Source organism: Rhincodon typus, chromosome 8 (genome assembly GCF_021869965.1).
Source record: "Rhincodon typus isolate 14 chromosome 8, sRhiTyp1.1, whole genome shotgun sequence".
NCBI classification, from domain to species: Eukaryota; Metazoa; Chordata; class Chondrichthyes; order Orectolobiformes; family Rhincodontidae; genus Rhincodon; species Rhincodon typus.
Genome location: NC_063339.1, coordinates 2,828,198 through 2,846,684, shown reverse-complemented (window position 1 = coordinate 2,846,684; position 18,487 = coordinate 2,828,198). Strand labels below are relative to the sequence as shown.

The 18,487-nt window shown below is 44.9% G+C and overlaps 1 long non-coding RNA gene across 1 annotated transcript; it reads right to left on the bottom strand.

The window, feature by feature from the left end:
- Window positions 1–4,579: 4,579 nt before the first annotated feature.
- Window positions 4,580–17,199, bottom strand: LOC125483627. The gene is made up of 3 exons (XR_007262562.1): window positions 16,703–17,199; window positions 12,098–12,187; window positions 4,580–4,713 (listed from the first exon to the last, which is right to left on the bottom strand). It is a non-coding gene; the product is annotated as an uncharacterized LOC125483627 (long non-coding RNA).
- Between the last annotated feature and the right edge of the window lie 1,288 nt (window positions 17,200–18,487).

The window sequence follows — 18,487 nt, the reverse complement described above, 5'->3', positions numbered from 1 at the left end:
GCAGGTTCAGGAACAGCTTCTTCCCGGCCGTTATCAGACTGATGAATGGACTCTCTAGCTTCAAATAATGCTGATCTTGCTAACATTGATCTTGCCTTGTGCACGCCCTGCTTCACGTAACCTGTATGCCTCAGTCCATTCCCCTCCCCCATTTCTGATGAAGGTTCTAGGCCCGAAACTTGAGCCTTTTTGCTCCTTTGATGCTGCTTGGCCTGCTGTGTTCATCCAGCTCTGCACCTTGCTGTCTCGGATTCTCCAGCATCTGCAGTTCCTACTATCTCTGCCTCAGTCTAAGTCTTTTTGATCTGTACATCATTGCTTACTATGATCTGCCTGTACTGCTCATAAACAAAGCTTTTCACTGTATTTTGGTAAGTGTGACAATAAATCAATCAATCAATCAATCATCTCAGTCTTAAATTGGTGTCCCTTTATTCTGAGACTGTGCCCTCTGGTCCTAGACTCTCCCAGGAGGGAAACATTCACTCGGCATTTACTCTGTCATGCCCCTTAAGAATGCTACATGTTACAATGAGATCACCTCTCACTCTTCTAAAATCCAGCGAGTAGAACCGGTCATATGAAAATCCCTCCAGACCAGGAATCATCCTAGTGAACTTTCTCTGACTGCCTTCAATGAAATAATACCTTTCTTTAAATAATGGGGACCAAAACAGCTCATAGTATTCCAGATGTGGTCTCACCAGCACCTTATATAGTTGCAGTAAGACACCCCTACTCATATACCAACACCCCTGAAATAAGGGCCAACATTCCATTAGCCTTCCCAGTTACCTGCTGCACCTGTGTGCTAGCTTTCTGTGTTTCATGCACAACTACCCACAAGTGCCTTTGTGTTGCAGCTTTCTGCAGTCTTTTTCTCCATTTAAATAATACACTGTTCTTTTGTTCTCTCTTCCAAAATGAACAACTTAACATTTTCCCACATTATACTCCATTTGCCAATTTGTTGCCCACTTGCTTAACCTATCAATATCTCTCTGTGAACTGTTTGTATCTTTCTCACAACTTGCCTTTCCACCTATTTTGTGTTGTCTGTAAATTTGGTTATAGCACTTATGACTATTACGAGGGGGCATAACTTTAAGGTGATCGGAGGAAGGTATAGGGGAGATGTCAGAGGTAGGTTCTTCACACAGAGAGTGGTGGGTGTGTGGAATGCGCTGCCAGCAGTGGTAGTGGAGTCAGATACTTTAGAGACTTTTAAACGACTCTTGGATAGGCACATGGAGGATAGTAAAATGTACGGTATGCAGGGTAGATTGATCTTAGTAGGATAATAGGTCAGCACAACATCGTGGGCTGAAGGGCCTGTGCTGTGCTGTACTGTTCTATGTTCTATGTACATTTACTTTCCTCCTCCAAGTCATTAATATATATTACAGACAGTTGTGGTCCGAGCACTGATCCCTGTGGAACATCACTGGTCACCAATCTAAAAAAGTACCCCTTATCCCCACTCACCATTTCCTGCCCATTAGCCAATTCTCTATCAATGTCAACATACTCCCTCCAACACAGTGGGCTCTTGTGACTTAACCCTTTGTGAGGTATCTTGTCGAATGCCTTCTGGAAGTCCAAATATAACACATCTACCAGTTCTCCTCTATCCACTCTGGTTGAGACTTCCTTGAAAACCTCTAATAAATCAGCCAGGCACGATTTCCCTTTCATGTCACCATACTGAATCGGCTTTATTGGATTATGATTTTCCAAATGTTCTGTTATTACTTCCTTAATAATTGATTTCAACACATTTCCAACATTAGATGCTCGGCTAATTGGCCTGTAGTTTCCTGCTTTTTGCCTCCCTCCCTCTCTTTTTGAATAAGAGTATCACATTGACAGTTTTCTAATTGTCTGGTACTTCTCCAGAATCAAATGAATTTTAGAAATTACATTTTGGAAAAGTACTGTTGACAATAATGACAGGCTAAACAGCAAGGCAAGAGAGAAGTACCACGAGCCTGTTAGCTCTGGCTGTGGGGGAGAAATGCACAAAGGCATGCATGCTGCGAGACTAGGGAGGCTGAAGGTGAGCGAGTGGTGAGAGAGTAAAGTGAGCAGCGCTGAGATCTGGCCTAGTCCAGTCTATGAGCTGGCTGCCTGTCCCTGTGCAATGGGACCTTGCTGCAGCCTTTCACTCTGGTTCAACTTTAAAGTACGCACACATCCTACGAGTGGATCAGGAAGATGCCACGAGAACCCTGAGATGCTGGCAGGCATTAGATGCCAGTAGCTGTGGAGAACGGGGGGTGGGGTTGTGGAGGTGGGGCGGTGGGGGGGGCATGTAGCCAGTGCCCTCAGATATTGTTGCTGGGTGTCCAAGATAGCAGGCAGACTACTGGAGTCATCTGGTACCTGCCCTTCACATCGGCCAATAACTAGTTTCCTTGTGGTTGGTGGTAGTACAGGATGCTGCATAACCCTAATCCTCACTCCAATCCTAACCCTAACTCCAATCCTAACCATGACTCTAACCCTAACCCTCACCCTAACCCTAACCCTAAACCTAACTCTCACCATAAATCTCACCCTAGCCCTTCCCCAACCCTAACTCTAACCCTAACCCTCACATGAACTTTAACCCTAATCATCACCCCACCCTAACTCTCCCACTAACTCTAACCCTAATGCTCACTCCAATCCTAACCCTAACTGTAACTCTAAGCTTAACCCTCACCCTAACCCTAACCCTAAACCTAACTCTCACCATAAATCTCACCCTGGCCCTTCCCAAACCCTAACTCTAACCCTAACCCTAACCCTCACATGAACTCTAACCCTAATCATCACCCCAACCCTAACTCTCCCCCTAACTCTAACCCTAATCCTCACTCCAATCCTAACCCTAACTGAACTCTAAGCTTAACCCTTGGCGTAATCCTCACCCTAACCATAATCCTCACCCTAACCCTAACTCTAACCTTAACTCTAAGCAGAACCGTCACCCTAATCCTCACCCTAACCCTAACCCTAACCCTAAACCTAACCATGCCCCTCGGGTGATGGTAGCATAGAAAGCTGCCTATTAATGATCTGATATTTGTAATTAAAGAGGCAGTTTTTACAAGCAATAATCCCCATTAGTGGGCTGCTCACTTGTTAGAATCTTGCCTCAATAACTATTGAGGTGTCAAGAAAGGCCTCACGGAACTTTCCACATGACTTTTCATCATACTATACATTATTCAGCGCCAGATAAGATTCTGCCCAAAGAGTATCAAGGGATGAGGAGATGGTGTGGAAAAGTGGGGTTGATGTCGATCAGCAACAATCATATCAAACAGTTGAGCAGATTCAACAGACCAAGTGGTCTACTCTCACTGCTGTTTCTTGTACAGTTAGACTGCGGACAGAATCAACATTGAGCAGGTTCTAAACAAGGAATTGTAAATAGTGGAGAAAATGGAGGGGCTGTATTTTTTTAATTTGTTCATGGGATGTGGTTTTTTTTTTACCAATTCCTAACTGCCCCTTGGGAAGGTGGTGGTGAACTGCCTTCTAGAGCCGCTGCAGTCCATGTGCTTAGGCAAGGAATGTTAGGATTTTGACCCAGCAATAGTGAAGGAACGGCGATACATTTCCAAGTCAGGATGGTGAGTGGCTTGGAGGTGAACTTGCAGAGGGTGGTGTTCCCATGTATCTGCTGCCCTTGTCCTTCTAGATGGAAGTGGTTGTGGGTTCGGAAGGTGCTGTCTGAGGATCTTTGAATTTCTGCAATGCATCTTGCAGATAGTACACACTACTGTTGCTGAGCGTTGGTGATCTTTGGTGAATGTCTGTAGTGCATCTTGTGCATACTGCTGGTGGTGAAGAGTATGGATGTTTATGGATATGGTAGACTACTTTGTCCTCAATAATGTCAAGCTTCTCGAATGTTTTTGGAGCTGCACCCATCCAAACTCTTCCCAAGACTGCAAGGGATTACAGCGAGTTGTGAAAGCAGCCCAGCCCATCACACAAGCCAGCCTTTCTTCCACTGACTCTATCTACACTTCCCGCTGCCTCAGGAAAGCAACCAACATAATCAAACACCCCTCCGATCCCGGTTATACTCTCTTCCACCCTCTTCCATCGAGCAGAAGATACGAAAGTTTGAAAACATATACCAACAGATTCAAGAACAGCTTCTTCCCCGCTGTTATCAGAATTTTGAACAGACCTCTCTGACGTTAATGTTAATCTCTCTCTCTGTGCACCTTCTTTGCGGCTGTAACACTGCATCCTGCACTCTGATACATTTTGTATGGTATGACCTGCCTGTACAGCATGCAAGACAACACTTTTTACTGTATTTTGTTACACAGGACAACAATCAATTAAACCAAACTAAGTATTCCATCATACTTGTGACTTGTGCCTGATGGTGGATAGACTTGGAGGAGTCAGGAGGTGGATTGCTCGCACTATTGTGAATTACAATGCATGGAGGGGCTGAAATGGGTTGTACGTTAGCCGCAGTTGGAATTAGTACCTTTGAAAATGAATTGGAGGCAGCGATTGAGAAAAGGAAGCATGCAAAGCGTAATATTGCATGTGATATGCTCACTTTTAACATCCTCGAGTGTAACATTTGGACTTGGTCGAGTTTTTGTTTGCGGGAGTTCACGTGCAGTTCGTTGTATTTTCACAGTGCTTAATGCTTTCTTCAGCAAAGCAATACTATGCCTGGAAATGCCAACCCTTGATCTGGTTTCAAAAAAACAAGATATTGTTATTATTTATCTATCTTTCGTCTTCCTGTACGAAACTACATGTTGAAAAAACAAAACTAGCATATCGAGTATTTTGAGGTGTCAAGACAATATTTTAGCTTCTATTATGACTTTATGGACTGGGACTCCCTTAGAGGGTTTCTTGAAACAGTATGGAAATCATCCAATTAGAGATGGGGCCATACTAGAGGAATAAGCCTGACCAGGTGATCAAAGTTTCAGGGAGGAAGCATTTCAGGAACAGTGACCATAATTCTGTAAGTTTTAAGTTACTTATGGATAAAGACAAGAGTAATCCTCAGCTGTAAGTATTAAAATGGGGGAAGGCTAGCAACTGCAATATTAGGAAGGAACTGAGAAATGTAGATTGAGGGCAGCTGTTTGAGGGTAAATGTACATATGTCATGTGGGAATATTTCAAAGGTCAGGACAGACCCAGCGGAGGTGGTGACACAATGGTATATAGTCAGGAGGGCATTGCCCTGGGAGTCCTCAACATTGACTCTGGACTCCATGAAGTCTCATGGCTTCAGGTTAAACATGGGCAAGGAAACCTCCTGCTGATTACCACATATCGTCCTCCCTCAGCTGATGAATCAGTACTCCTCCTCCATGTTGAACGACAGGGCACAAAATGTCCACCACCAAGAGTGGCTCAGCAGCAGTACTACTGATCGAGCTGGTTGGGTCCTAAAGGACATAGCTGCTAGACTGGGTCTGCGGCAGGTGGTGAGGGAACCAACAAGAGGGAAAAACATACTCAACCTCATCACCAAACTATCTGCTGCCGGTGCATCTGTCCATGAAAGTATCGGTAAGAGTGACTACCACAGAGTCCTTGTTGAGACAAAGTCCTGCCTTCACATTGAGAATATCCTCCATCATGCTGTGTGACCCTACCACTGAGCTAAACAGGACAGGCTTTGCACAGATCTAGCAACTCAGGACTGGGCATCCATGAGATGTTGTGGGCCATCAACAGCAGCAGAATTGTACTCCAGCACAATCTGTAACCTCATGGCCCGGCATATCCCCCACTCAACCATTACCATCAAGCCAGGGGATCAACCCTGGTTCAATGGAGAGTGCAGGAGGGCATGCCAGGAGCAGCACTAGGCATACTGAAGATGAGGTATCAACCTGGTGAAGCCACCAAACAGGACTACTTGCACGCCAAACAGCATAAGCAGCAAGTGAGACTCAGAGCTACAAAAACAGAAGTTTCTGAAACAGCTCAGCAGCTCTGGCAGCATCTGTGAAGAGAAATCAGAGTTAACATTTCAGGTCTGGTGACCCTTCCTCAGAACTGATGGTAGCTAGGAAAATGTTGGTTTATATGCAGAAGATAGGGAGGGGGAGGGGGTAGGGAGTAAATGTTAGGTGGGGATAGAGCCCAGAGAGAAGAACAGTTGGATAGACAAAGGGGTTGATAACGATCAGGTTGTGAGGGTGAGTAGCTGTTAATGGAGACTGTGAGTAACTAACAATAGGTAGTGTGTAATGGCAGGCTGTGTGATAACAAGGCCTGGTGTGTGGGGTAGGGGGCCAGGACATGGAAGAGTTCAGGCCCTAAAATTATTGAACTTGATATTGAGTCTGGAGGGCTGCAGGGTCCACAAGTAGAAAATGAGGTGTTGTTCTTCCAGCTTGCGTTGAGCTTCGCTGGAACACTGAAACAAGCCAGAGACGGAGATGTTGACCAGGGAACAGGGTGGTGTGTTAAAGTGACAGGCATCAGGTAGCTCAGGGTCTTTTCGCAGGCAGAACGCAGAAGTTCTGTGGAGCGGTCACCCAGTCTAAGCTTTGTTTCCCCAGTGTAGAGGAGACCACATTGTGAGCAGTGAAGGCCATAGGTTAGATTGTGGGAAGTACAGGTGAATGATTGCTTCACCTGGAAGGTATATTTAGGTTTTGGCAAAGATCTGTAGCTCGGATTGTGGGTGAGGTTGTTGACTTGCTTGCTGAGCTGACTTTTTCATTTTGTTTCGTATATTTGGGCCCTTGGATACTGGGGAGGGAGGAGGTAAATGGGCAGGTGTTGCACCTTCGCCGGTTACAGGGGAAGGTACCGTAGGGCTGTGGGGAGTGTTGGGTGTGAAGGAAGTGTGGACCAGTGTATCCCAGAGGGAACGGTCCCTGCAGAAGGCAGACAAGGGAGGGGAGGGGAATATGTGTCTGGTGGTGGCATCTCGCTGGAGGTGTGGAAATGGCGTCTGATGGTCTTCTGGAAGTGGATGCTGATGGGATGGTAGGTGAGGATAAGGGGAACCCTAACGCTGTTGCGGGAGGGAAGAGAAGGGGTGAGGGCGGAAGTGCGGGAGATGGGTTGGACCCCGGTTGAGGGCCGTGTCGACAATGGTGCTGGGGAATCCTTGGTTGAGGAAGAAGGTCGACATTGTGGAGGCTCCCTCGTCGAAGCTGGCATCACTGAAACACTTGTGATGGAGACAGAGGAACTGGGAGAATGGGCTGGAGTCTTTACAGAAAGCAGGGTGCAAGGATATATAGTCCAGGTAGGTGTGGAGGTTGGTGGGTTTATAGTGGATATTAGTGGCCAGTCTATCCCCAGAAATGGAAACAGAAACGTCGAGGAAGGGAAGGGAAGAGTCAGAGGTAGACTAAATGAAAGTGAGGGCAGAATGGAAATTAGAAATGAAATGGATGAACTTTTCCAATTCTGGAAGAGGCAGCACCAATAATATCATTGATGTATCGGAGAAAAAGTTGTTGGTAGGGACCAGAATAGGACTAGAACAAGGAATGTTCCATGTACCCCACAAAGAGACAAGCATAACAGGGGTCCATGGCCACCCACTGACCGGAAGAAAATGAGAGGAATTAAAGGAGAAGTTGTTGAGAGTGAGGACGGGCTTGGCCAAGTGGAAGAGGGTGGGGGTGGGTGGGGACGGTTCAGGCCTTTGCTCCAGGAAGAAGTGGAGAGCCCTAAGACCCTCCTGGTGGGGGATGGAGGATGGCAGATAGACAGAGCTAATTGATTCCATAAACAACGGGTCAGATCTAAGCTCTGCAGTCCTGCCGCATCCAGTCGTGAATGGTGGTGGACAATTAAACAACTCACTGGAGGAGGAGGCTCCACAAATATCCCCATCCTCAATGATGGAAAAGCCCAGCACATCAGTGCGAAAGATAAGGCTGAAGCATTCGCAGCAATCTTCAGCCAGAAGTGCCAAGTTGATGATCCATCTCAGCCTCCTCTAGTGGTCACCAGCATCACAGATACTAGTTTTCAGCCAATTTGATTCACTCCATGTGATAACAAGAAATGATTGGAGGCACTGGATGCTGCAAAGACTATAGGTCCTGACAACTTTCCGGCAATGGTACTGAAGACTTGTCCTCCAGAACCTGCTGCTCCCCTAGCCAAGCTGTTCCAGTTCAACTATAACACTGGGATCCATCTAAAATTATGGAAAATTACCCAGGTACATCGTCTACATAAAAAAGCAGGACAAATCCAACCCAGCTAATTACTGGCCCATCAGCCTCCTCTCGATCATCAGTAAAGTGATGGAAGTTGTCACTAACAGCGCTATCAAGCAGCACCTGCTCAGCAATAACCTGCTCAGTGACGCCCAGTTTGGGTTCTGCCAGGGCCACTCAGCTCCTGACCCCATTACAGCCTTGGTTCAAACATGGACAAAAGAGCTGAATTCCAGAGGTGAGGTGAGAGTACTCCTCACCAAATTCCTGAGTACTTCTCACCAATTCCTATCATTCACATGAGTGCCATAAGACACTGGAATAGAAGTCGGCCATTTAGCCCATCAAGTGTACTTTGCTATTCAATAAGATCATAGCTGGTCTGATCATCTTCAGTTTCGCTTTGCTGCATTTTCCCTATAACGGTTCCCTCCCTGATTTTTAAAAAATCTATGTCTCAGTCTTGGATATACTTAACATAGTTTGGGATTATGTTAGGCATGGACTGGTTGGATTGAAGGGTCTGTTTCCATGCTGTATGACTCTATGACTATGACTCTCTGAGAGTGACAAACCGTAATATAAAGGCTGCATTCAACCGAATGTGGCATCAAGGAGCCCGAGCAAAACTGGAATCAATGGGTATCGGGGGTAAACTCTCTACTGGTTGGAGATGTTCCTGGTGCATCAGAAGATGGTTGTAGTAAGATGGTTGTAGTTGTTGGAGGTCAGTCACCTCAACTCAGGTCCTAGGCCCATCCTTCTTTAGCTGCTTTATCAATGGCTTTTCCTCCATCATAAAGTCAGAAGTAGAGATGTTCACTGATGACCGCACAATGCTCAGCACCATTCATGACTCCTCAGACGCTGAAGGAGTCCATGTCCAAACGCAACGAGATCTGGACAACATCAAGGCTTGGACTGACATGCGGCATGTAACATTCATGCCACAGAAATGCCTGACAATGACCATTTCCAATAAGATACAATCTAACCACCGCTCCTTGACATTCAATGGTGTTACCATCACTGAATATCCAATGTCAACATCCTGGGGAATATCATTGACCAGAAAGTCAACTGGTCTAGCTATATAAACACAGTGGCTACAAGAGCAGGTCAGAGGCTGGGAATATTGTGGCAAGTATCTCACCTCCTGACTCCCCAAAGCCTGTCCACCATCTACAAGGCACAAGTCAGGAGTGTGATGGAATACTCCCCACTTGCCTGGATGAGTGCAGCTCCAACAACACTTAAGAAGCCTGACACCATCCAGGACAAAGCAGCTGCTTGATTGGTACTACATCCACAAATATCCACTCCCTCCACCACCGATGCAGCAATGCATACTATCTACAACATGCACTGCAGAAATTCACCAAAGATTGCCATACAGAGATCAAGGGAAGGCGATGGCATAGTGGTATTATCTCTGGACTGTTAATCCAGAGACGCAGATAATGTTTTGGGGACCCAGATTTGAATCCCACTGCGGCAGATGGTAGAATTTGAATTCAATAAAAAATGTCTGGAAGTAAGAGTCTAACGATGACCGAGAATCCACTGCCAATTGTCGGGAAAAACCCATCTGGTTCACTAATGCCCTTTGGGGAAGGAATCTGTCATCCTTACCTGGTCTGGCCTACATGTGACTCCAGACCCACAGCAACATGGTTGACTCTTAACTGCCCTCTAGGCAATTAGGGATGGGCAACAAATGCTGCCTAGCCAGCGACACTCTCATCCCATGAATGAATAAGGAAGAAAGAATACACTACCACCGAAACCCACAACCACTTCCATTTAGAAGGACAAGGGCAGCAGCTACATGGGAATGCCAACCCACTGTAAATTCCCTTCCAAGCCACTCACCATCTAGACTTAGAAATATATCACCGTTCCTTCACTTGGTCATCAACCTGGAATTCCCACTCTAAGGCCATTGTGGGTCTACTTGCAATATATGGACTGTAGCAGTTCAAGAAGGCAGCTCACCACCACCTTCTCAAGGGGCAACTAGAGATGGGTATTAAATGCTGGACCAGCCAGCTACACCCACATCCTAGGGTGAATAAAGAAAACAAACTTATTCTTTAAAAAATTATTATTTTTGAGTTTATTGGAGAAACCCAGTGAAAGGCTCTTTTGATCAGGATAACAGTAACAAAGAGAAACAAATTTGACCATTCTTGGTGACTAAATAATACGTTTATACATTTGGTACAAATCATGGAGCAGTGAGCTTTGGTTACCACTCCTCCCATTAACGTTAAAATCCTGTAGGGCAGCAGGGTTCACTGGAACAGCTTCTCCCAAGTGTGTGTATTAATTGAGGCATGTTATTGATTACAATTGTTGGTGAGTTATTAATTATGTGTATTCTGTGGTTGTGACAGTAAATCCAGTCATCCATCTCCACTGCAAATGATCAAGTTGACACAGTTCCCGATTGATCACCTGTTGAGAGTGGTGAAGGTTTGTACTCTGACTGGCTCTCCAATGCTCAATGGTTTGGATGTCTTGTCAAAATGAAATTTGACTTTCTGCTGTTTCACCTTGATTTTCATTCAGCACTGCTTTTACTTCTGGTTTCTATAGCTTTTTCGCTATTGGATGAGTAGTTGTGTGTAGCGTGACATTAGTTTTTGCAGTGGACTACTTTCTATGCCTGCAGCAGGTATGTTTCTCCACTCAAACATTACCTTGTGTTGGAACCACTTAATTTCTTTACAATTCCTTTGGTGATTTTCACTGTTGTCTCAGCTTTTCCATTTAATTGGGGCAGCAGGGTGGTTTAGTGCCTTACAGCACCAGGGACCTGGGTTCAATACCACCCTCAGGCAACTGTCTGTGTGGAGTTTGCACATTCTCCCCGTGTCTGCGTGGGTTTCCTCTGGGTGCTTCGGTTTCCTCCCACAGTCCAAAGATGTGCAGGGTCGGTGGATTGGTCATGCTAAATTACCCGTAGTGTAAGCTAAGTGGGTGAACTATGGAAAATGTGTTATGGGGATCAGATGGGATACACTTCGCAGGGTCAGTGCATACTCCATGGCTGAATGGCCTCTATCTGCAGGGATTCCATGATCATGTTTGGCTTGTAGAGCACTTCTCTTCCTTTCTTCAAACTAGATGCAATTTAGCATCTCTCCTCTCACCACCTTTAGGTTAATGACTGAATTTCCTTTGTACCACTTATAGTTATATACCATTTTGTGCTGTCAATTCATTATCTCCACAATATGTTCTTGTGATCATAGGAATGTGCCGCTGTTTTTAGGTCATCCTTTTATCATGACTCTTGCCACACTTTTTCTAAATTCATTCATGGATAAGAGCAATGCTGGCTAGGCCAGCATTTATTGCCCATCCCTAATTGCCTAGAGGGCGGTTAAGAGTCAATCACATTGCTGTGGGTCTGGAGTCACGTGTAGGCCAGACCAGGTAAGGATGGCAGTTTCCTTCCCTAAAGGACATGAGTGAACCAGATGGGTTTTTCCTACAATCGATAGTGGCCTGTGGCAGACAACTGCAGAGAACCTCCAGCCAATTTTGTAACTAGGACATCGAGAAAAGGGATCTCATTTGATTTCAAATTTAAGTGCTAGAGGCACTCATTAAGATGTGCAAAGAAAATCTTACAAGCAAATGGAAATTCAAATATAGCAGAAGTCTCAGCTATGTATTGGAAATATGAACAGGTAGAAAGTTGGATGTCATTCCATCAAAGGCACATTTCTCAGAGAGCAGCAATGATGTTTGTGAGGGCTGGACCCAGCAGGGATGTTGGAAAGTGTCCAGTCTATCTCAGGTTAGATGAAAAAGTGAAATTCAGCCTTCATCAGCTGACCAGGTTTGCAGGGCTGAATAGCCTACTCCTGCTGTTATATTCTTACTAAATGTAAAAATCTCTCACTTACTTCTCAAAGTCTTGGTCAAAAGGATCCAGAAGAGTTCGAACTTTAGATGTTGACTTTTTTTCTTTAGGTTCAGGAACAATTAGTGTGTTGCTAAACAAATACATAGAGAATACATTCAGCACAAATGAAAGCTGAACTGGAAGGATATCCTTTATGTTATAATGACTTCTAGAAAAATGCAACAATGCACATCATAACAAGAACCCTCTGCTCAATATCCCTCCCTGGGGCTTCCTGAATGAGCAAATGTCACTTCCCATACATCTCTACTGATTGATGAAAACTCACAAACTGGTGACACCCATGTGCACCTCACTTACCCACCCTGTAGTGACCTGTTCAACACTGCCCCAATGCTTCACCTTTCATTTCAGTGTCCCACTTGTGTACAATCTTTCGTCAGGTATGCTTTTGGATCAAACAATGGGAAATATGGGAAGTCACAAAGAAATTCAGAGTCCCAGAATCATACAGCATAGAAACAGGCCCTTCAGCCCATCATGTCAATGCTGACCAAACTACACTAATCTCATTTACCTGCATTTGGTCCATAGCCTGCTATGCCCTGGCAGTTTAAGTGCTCATCCAGATGTTTCTTCAATGTTGTGGGAGTACCTGTTCCACCACCCTCTCAGACAGTACATTCTATATTTCTACCACCCTCTGGGTGAAAAACATTTTCCTCTGATCTTTTCTAAACCAGTTACTCCTCACTTTAAACTTATGCCTTCTGGTCTTAGGCATGTCTGCTACGGGGAAAGGATTCTCATGATCTCATAATTTTGTTTATCTCGAGGAGATCCCCCTCTGCTCCAGGGAAAACAAATCCAGCCTATCTGGTCTCTCCTCATATCTGAGACTTTCCATCCCAGGCAATATCCAGTGTGAATCTCCCAACTCCTATACTCAATACACTGACCAATAAAGGCAAGCGTACCAAATGCTGACTCCATTATCCTGTCTACCTGTAACTCCACATTCAAGGAACTATGAACCTGCACTTCAAGGTCTCTTTGTTCAGCAACATTCCCCAGGACCTTACCATTAAGCGTATGTCCTGCCCTGATTTGCCTTTCCAAAACGCAGCACCTCACATTTATCTAAATTAAAATCCATCCGCCATTCCTCAGCCCATTAGACCATCTGAGGTATCCCATTGTACTCTCAGGTAACCTTCTTCACAGACCATTACACCTCCAATTCTGGAGTCATCTGCAAACTTACCATACCTCTGATGTTCACATCCAAATAGTCCAGGGGCACCGACTATTTTCTAATTGGGGACAAAGGGTCTTGGGAGTCCTAGTTCAGAATTCTCAGGTTAACATGCAGTTGGCAGTTAGGAAAGCAAATGCAATGTTGGCATTCATTTCAAGAGTACTGCTGAGGCTGTATAAGGTTCTGGTTAGACCACATTTGGAATATTGTGAGCAGTTTTGGGCCCTGTATCTAAGGGAGGATGTGCTGGTGTTGGAGGGAATCCATAGGAGGTTTGCAAGAATGATCCCAGGAATAAAGGGCTTTTCATATGAGGAGCAATTGGAGATTCTGGTTCTGTACTTGATGGAGTTTAGAACGATGAGGGGGAATCTGGTTGAAACCTACAGGATATCGAGAGGCCTGGATAGAGTGGACGCAGAGAAGATGTTTCCACTAATAGGAGAGACTAGGACCCAATGGCATAGCCTCAGGGTGAATGGATGATGCTTTAGAGCCGAGACAAGGAGGTATTTCTTCAGCCAGAGGGTGGTGAATCTGTGGATTCACTTATTGGCACAGAGGACTGTGGAGGACTAGTTATTAGAGTATGTAAGGCAGAGATAGATAGGTTCTTGATTAGTAAGGGGATCAAAGGTTTGGGGAGATGGCAGGAGAATGAGTTGAGAAACATATCAGGCATGATTGAATGTTGGAGCAGACTCATTAGGCTGATTCTGCTCCTACATTTTATGGTCTTATGGAAAGACACTGTCTACTTCAGTTTTTAACCTGTTGAGGAGCACTGCCAGGGACTGACCGCAGTATGGTGTCTCCCTCGTAATTGTAGCTACTGAAGGTCTCCTTCCTTGGGAGCTTGATGATTACTCCTCGTTCCAGGATATACTCTAAACCTCACATCTTGCTGACGATGTTGGTGTGCTCTGTTCTGATGGTGCTCTTGGCATTGTTTCAACACTCCTGACATCTTGTGATCCCAGGCACCTTATTGTTCATCTAGTTCTTGATGGCTCTTTAGATCTTGAACATGGCAATATCTCCCAGGTGGATTTTCAGCTGCTAAGATGCATTACTCTCACTGAACTTGAACTTAGAGCCAGGTCTGACCTGCTTTAAGACCACTTGAAAAAGAATGAGTTCAGTGTCTTTGCCCTTGTCTACTAAAGTGGTGTTGCTTTATTACAATGGTCAGTTCCTATATGATCTTGCATTGCTTCCTGGCATTCCACACCTCTTCTCAATCTCCATAACTCCTGCACATGTATTGCTTTCAAGTGTCTATTTAATTTCCTTTATGAATCAATCAGCGTTTTTGCTTTCATTGCCCTCATAGGCAACACTTTCCAGGTCTTTATTGTTGCACATACAAATATGCATATACTGAATCTAGCAGCTACAGAATAACCATGACTTACGACTGTCTTATAACAGTTAAACAAAGCCCAGTACGTGCACCAGTTTCTACTCTTCCCTTCTCGATCATGTCCCTATCCAGAAGTTAATTCAGATACAAAACAGCCCTATTATGGGGACCACAACATTATTTTGAAACAATGTTAGAATACTTACCAAACCAAAAAAATGCACTCCAGCCCTCACTGTGCTCAACAGCCTGAAAAGTCTTAGGAATGCCACAGACACAGTGAGCCCCCTCTCCAATAGCACCAGGAAAAGCCCAATTCTTATTTTCCTGATCAACCTGTTCAGAGATGTTATGACACACCTCTAGAACAGGTGGAACCCTTTTTTTCTTTATTTATTAAAAGGATGAGGGCATCGCTGGCTAGGCCACATTTATTGCCCATCCCTAATTGCCCAGAGGGCAGTTCAGAGTCAACCACATTGCTGTGGGTCTGGAGTCACATGTAGGCCAGACGAGGTAAGGACGGCAGTTTCCTTCCCTAAAGGACATGAGTGAACCAGATGGGTTTTTCCTGACAATCAACAGTGGATTGATGGTCATCAGAGTGATTAAAATCAGAAATGCTCATAAGAGCAGAAGGTAGCCCTCCTGAATCAGAGGTAGGGGCACTACCACTGCATCACCAGAGCCCTAAAACACTCCAGCTCTTATATAGCATCACCTGCTTTCAATTAACTCTGAAGGAATTTACTCTTCAAGGCAGCTGTCATTTCTAACATATCACTTACTACTTGCTGTGTATAAAAGATCCAGGCCCTCTTGTAGCACAGTGGTAGAATCCCTATCCCTAGACCAGGAGGCCTGGGTTTAAGTCCCAACTGCTGCAGAGGTGTGTAATAACATCCTCAAACAGGTTAATTAGGAAAAACTGGTTAAATGAAAAAAAGTCTTCCTCACATCCTGACTGTACCTCTTATCAAAAATCTTCCTGACAATTTTTGTTGACATTTAAGATTTCCAGCATTTTCTACTGTACAATGGCTTCTCTAGAAACGGTTTCTGCTAAAAATAGATTTGCAAGTTACAAGAAAAGCCAGTCTGTCACCCAAGGACTTGCCAACATTACTGTTCATACAGACTATGCAAGGCATGTCAACATTATCAGGAAGTAATGTTGTAGGCGGGAGTGGTGTTATCTCAGCTCTCTGTTAGTGACCATCTAGAGGTCAGGTCTCAAGTTCCCAGGATTATACAGGTAGCAGCAGGAACCTGAGATCATATCCAGCCACCCCTACTGTGTTCAGAGTTAGATTCCATAGAAGTCATAGAATCATACAGCACAGAAAGAGGCTGTTCGGTCCAACTCTTCTATGCTGACCATGATCCCAAACTAAATTAGTCCCACTTACCTGCATTTGGCTCATATCCCTTGAAATCTTTCCTATTCATGTGTCTGCCATCCTTACACGGCCTGGCCTACATGTGACTTCAGACCCACAGCAATGTGGTTGACTCTGAACTGCCAAATGTCTCTTAAATGTTGTAACTGTACCTGCATCTCCCACTTCCTCTGGCAGTTCATTCCACACATGAGCCACCCTCAGTGTGAAAACGTTGCCCCTCAGGTCCCTTTTAAATCTTTCTCCTCTCACCTTAAAATTATGCTCTTTAGTTTTGAACTCCCCTACCTAAGGAAAAAACCCTTGTTATTCACCTTATCTATGGCCTCATGATTTTATAAACCTCTAATGTCACCCCTCAACATCCTATGCTCCTGTGAAAAAAGACCCAGTTTATATCCAGCCTCTTCTTATAACTCAAACCCTGCGGTCTTGGCAACGTCCTGGTAAATCTTTTCTGAACCCTCTCCAACTTAACATTATCCTTCCTATAGCAGGGCGACCAGAACTGTACACAGTACTCCGAAAGTGGCCTCACCAATGTCCTGGACAACTGCAACATGGTGTCCCAACTCCTATACTCAATGGTCTGAGTAATGAAGGCAAGCATGCTAAACACCTTACCAGCAGCTTAGATCAGCAGGCTAAGCCCAGGAGCCAGTGAGATCTGGTGTGTAGAGTCCAATATCCAGTCATCATTTGGTCCAGCTGATCCCAATCGGACTGTATGTTTCACTCAAATCACAGCGACAATGATAAAGATCACAAACAGTTTGATGAAAACCATAATGCTCTTTTATGATCCTATCAACATTCTTCTCTCAGCCTCTGTCACCCAAAAAAGGCAGCAAATCAATCAGCTCACACTTAGTGGCACTTTGTCACACACACTTACCAATCATAACAGCAGCTATTCAATAAAGTTTCTGGAGGAGGTGATTAAACTGCAGCAGAACTACTAACCTGTATTTATAAAACACCTTTAACACAGTAAAATATTCCAAAGGACATCACGGGAACATTCTCAAACACCATGAGACAGACATGAATAGTCCTTGACTTTAGTATGCCTCAAAGTCAGGTACCAGAGTGTCAGCATCTCTGACACTCACCCAGTTTATCTGTCATAAAAACCGAAAGAACTGCGGATGCTGTAAATCAGGAACAAAAACAGAAATTGCTGGAAAAGCTCAGCCGGTCTGACAGCATCTGTGAAGGAAAAAAACAGAGTTAACGTTTCGGGTGCGATGACCCTTCTCAGAACTTCAGATGCTTCTGAGGAAGGGTCACCGGACCCGAAACGTTAACTCTGTTTTTTCCTTCACAGATGCTGCCAGACCGGCTGAGCTTTTCCAGCAACTTTGTTTTTGTTCCTGTTTATCTGTCAGCCAGGGCTCCCTGATTGTACCAGATTAACAGCCCCAATTAAGGAACTCCTATTCTATGAGGTCCACCTGGATGACCTCGTTATAATCGCTATATGGACAATCGACCATGAGCTTGGCCAAACAGTAGGTTTTAAGGAGTGTTTTGAAGGAGAAAACTGAAGTAGAGAAGTGGATTGGTACAGGGCGAGAATTCTAGAGTTTGGGATCCAGGCAGCTGATGGCACTATGCTCAATGACAGAGTGATTAAAATCAGAGACGATAATAACAGCAGAATTAAGGAGTTCAGAGATCTCACAAGTTGTGGAGCTTTGGGAAATTACAGAGATAGGGAGGGTTGTGCCATGAGAATTTTAAGGCATTAGCGGAAAGAAATGGACAATTGAGTGTTGAGTGGGGCGGCACGGTGGCACAGTGGTTAGCACTGCTGCTTCACAGCGCCAGGAACCCCGGGTTCGATTCCAGCCTCGGGTGACTGTCTGTGTGGAGTTTGCATATTCTCCCTGTGTCTGTGTGGGTTTCCTCCGGGTGTTCTGGTTTCCTCCCACAATCCAAAGGTGTGCAGGGTAGGTGCATTGGCCATGCTAAATTGCCTGTAGTGTTCAGGGAGGTGTAGATTAGGTGGGTTATAGGGGGATGGGTCTGGGTGGGATGTTCTGAGGTTCGGTGTGGACTTGTTGGGCTGAAGGGCCTGTTTCCACACTGTAGGGATTCTATGAATAGAATAGAATAGTAATTTGTTGTAATTCGTAGTTTTAGAAAAAATACAGTGAAAAGTGTTTAAGTTGCCATACTCCAGTGCCTATATTAGTAACAGAAACCATATATAAAAAAATTAAGACAAAGTCAATCTTTGTTCAATTCTTGGCTCATGGGTTCCCAAGGTTGAGGAAAAGACAGAAACCACACTTTCCACCGCTGCTGAAAGCCAGCATCAATGCCACCAAATCTCAGGCTGTTGGAATCCCAGGCCGGACCCACCTTGACCCACACCATTGGAATCCCAGGCCGGGCCCACCTTGA